Here is a 3,936-nt window from a genome sequence, read left to right as displayed (position 1 = left end):
ATATATAATTTTTATATTATATATATATATGTATAAAAATATGCTAAATTAATATACACAATATACGTGATGAGCGTATTAATACAGATGAAATATGTGATCATTACATAGAGAAAAAAAAAGAGTATTATACCTTTACTATTAAATTAATATTATTATAAATTATTATGTAAATTTATAATTCCATTTTTAATTTTATTAATGTCAAATAGAAAAGATCAAATTATTACAAAATGTATGGCTATTTATAATAATGTTTTTATGCAATTTAGTATTAACTAATTTAGTGAAAGTGTCAATTGTAGTATATAAGTATTAACTTCGGTATATATTATCAAACATTTTTTCTCAATAAAGATCATAAGTTTGTTAACAACAAATTATAATATATCTGGATAAGGAATTATAGGATAAGGAAAATGAAAGATACTAGCAAATCTAGTGTGATATTTCAAGTTAATCAAAGATTTGAATAATTTGCTGTAAAATGGAATTATGAGACTGCGTATTAATCAGACGTTGCTAAAGAAGCGTGTAATTACACATATTGTCCATTATGATACTTTTGGGTTTACGGGTTTGCGGAATCTTGCGATACAAAAACATAAGTGCTTTCTACTCTAGTTCATCTTTATTAACTTCCGTGACGATCGTACTTAATAAGGAAGGTATACTTCAATGAAGGAATGCACATCCTGTTTCCGAAAGAGCAAAATACTTTTTATAATGTAATATAAACTTTTAAGTCATAACATATGTAGTGTTTAGTAGAACGTTGCAGGCAATGTAGTATAGGCTGTATCAAGTAGCGATATAAACGATATGTTACATTTATTTTTTATGAATTATGTTTTATAAAATATAAAAGATATTAGAAAATTAAAAGCAAGTGACACAATTATAATTACATCTATTTATATTTATTAAGTATCTGTTTTTTTTTATTAATTACAGGGCGTAAAGATAAATTCAAGAAACTGAATAAATATGTTCTGCCTTTGCTTATTGGATTTTTGTTGATAAAATCTATTCTATTGCCCATCACGTTAAAGGCATTGGCAGTTCTAAGTGGAAAAGCTGTTGTATTAAGTTTGATGAGCTTAATCCTGGCAGCCATAGTTGGATTAAAAAAGGTTGCCCAGAAGGAGAGCAGCTACGAATCAATCAATAAGTACAGACGACAGGATATATACGGTTTCGTTGACGACGTGCAAGAATTCGAACCGTATCGATTTTACAAAGAACGACGTAGAAAGAAGTGAAAAGAATTAATAACGATAGAATTCTTTATTGGTTCTTCAATTATTTTTATCCTTAACAATAATGTTTGTCGCAGAAAAATATCAGTTTTACTTTAATTTCAAACAAGTTTGAAAAAATTAACGTTATATATAAAATTAAGAATAAGAATGTATTTATAGTTAATTAATTAATTAATTAATTTTCTATCAATTTTATTTATTTCAACGTCTGGCTATGATAAGATTACATTAAGATCAAACATTGTAAATATAATAAATTCAAAAGTAGCATAATCAATAAACCAATGTCGTATATATGTAGTTGTAAAAGTTATTTGTATTAACATTAACGAAGAGCTTTACAATGAAGATGCGTTAACTGCTTGCGTTAATTATATTAAATGGAATTATATTAAATGGAATAACTGACTATTGATATATTGGTAAAAGTTGTCAAAAACTATAAAATTTACAAACGGAAACACAAATGTTTACAATTTATAATTAGTTTAGTATAGTAACAACGATAGTTTTCAATATCGCTAACAAAATCTACTTTTTTAAAGATGAGTAATCACAATGTATATTAACACATTTCACTAGCGTGATGTAAGAAAGAGAGAAAGTTTCTTGATTCCGTGAGAAACTAGTTTGTAGATAGTATATTTATTTCTCTCTTGTATTCCATTTCTCTGTCGATGTTAAATTATTCAGTTATGTAAATAAATATGTTTCCAACAAAATTTTTTAAGTTATTATTATAATATGCTCATATAATTCTTATACAATTTTTTATATATATATATAAATTTTACTATAATTATTAAGAGAAAATAAAATATTGTAATCATTACAAAAAAAAGAATATCTATTAAATATGAGAATTTTTAAACGATTTTTTAATCAAAAATAGGAAATTATTAATATTATCAATTGTATAATAAATGATTAAGAAAAAGCGATCTTTTAGAGAAGGAGCGGTCACATCGTAACACGTGAAGAATAAGAGAAAAAAAAATAAGATAGGAACTGACCTCAATATAAGTCATTGCTCTTTGATTCTCTAAATTCTACATTCCTATGCAATTAAAAATATTTTAAAAAACTTTTATGCTTCATCGTAGTTAATATTATATCATTTTATGATATAAATGAAATAAATGGTTTTGCATAGGCATGTGTCGAATATTACATGTAGGTATTCACAATCGTTTGTGTTAGGTATCACTGATAGATGCATTAGTTAACAATTTATTTATATTGTACAAATAAATAAATTTGTTATTAGGACTCTTTGCTTTTCTAAAAAGAAAATATATTTTTAAAATATCGGTGATTTCGTTAAAGATAAAAATTGTCATATTTCTCTAATAAATAAGTGAAAAACGTAACCGATGATAATCATAACCTAAAAAATTAATCTAAAATTGTCTTCGTTTCTTCCTTTGGATACCGTTAAACGAAGACGACAAAGTTCCTTCCATATCTGACGTTAAATATTTAAACAGATTCGTACAGAGCACAATGAAATACCTCTTGTGAATAAATTATCTGTTACCTTTTCAAGTGGTTGCCTAAAGCAATGTTGATGATGTCTTCATTGTTTCAGTATGTTACATTAATTTCTCTCATGCATAATCCGGTACATATAAAATTAAAAATAAACAATCTATACAAGACCAATAAGAGTCACAGGCTGAAGGTGCCAACGATTAAAATCTATATCATTAATCGATTGTGTGGAATTTTTTTTATTTTGAATTTTGAAATTTCGGCTCTCTTTGGAGTCCTCCTCAGCAATATATATCTCAAATCTTAAATTATTGATTCTTCCGTCACGTGTGAGTCACTAATAGATTTCCAACTGAAGTGGATCCTAATTTGACATATATAAAATTAAGTCAATAAGAAGAACCAAATCCGAGCAACTCACCTCAAACAGAAAATTCAACATTCCATGAAGAATTTGGATATTTACATTAACTTAATAAATTATTGAATCAATTATCTCAGTTTTATACATATTCACTATTTATAATATTCCTCTCCGGATAGTCAAAAGCGTTTAACGGACAGTTTTTAATTAAAAAAGAATACCCCGCAAAACAAAACAATTAAATCATAACTAACATTACAATATTCTAAATATAAATGTAAAGTCATAAATTGTGTGTGTGTGTGTGTGTGTGTGTGTGTGTGTGTGTGTGTGTGTTAATTCTATTAAAAAAAAATAGAATTAATAACATCAATAATGAAACCAAAATTAAAAGGATATATAATTTTAAAAAGATATATGCGATTTCTTATAAATCCACTATTTAGATTTTCCTTTCCAAAAAGGAAAGGAATTGTGTATGTCTTGCGTAATAATTTTGCAAATGTGATAATTCCTTCTTTTATCTTGAATACTTTTAATGTTGAGAAATAGAATTTTTTACATAATGATAGAAATTTTTGTAGATCCGAGCTAAATAATTGTAACAAACATAAAAAACAAAATGAACCTATAATAATAGTTTATTATATACATATACATATATTATTTATAAAGATAGAGTTATTTAATAGTCACATAATTTTTTATTTACAATAATTATATTTTATAATATTATATTTTATATACTAAATAACAATATAATATGATAAAACAATCAAATAAATACAAAAGTATTAAAAAAAAAGTAAAAATTTTATC

Source organism: Atta colombica, unplaced genomic scaffold (assembly GCF_001594045.1).
Source record: "Atta colombica isolate Treedump-2 unplaced genomic scaffold, Acol1.0 scaffold45, whole genome shotgun sequence".
Lineage (NCBI taxonomy): Eukaryota > Metazoa > Arthropoda > Insecta > Hymenoptera > Formicidae > Atta > Atta colombica.
Note: the sequence above shows the minus strand (reverse complement) of the source record.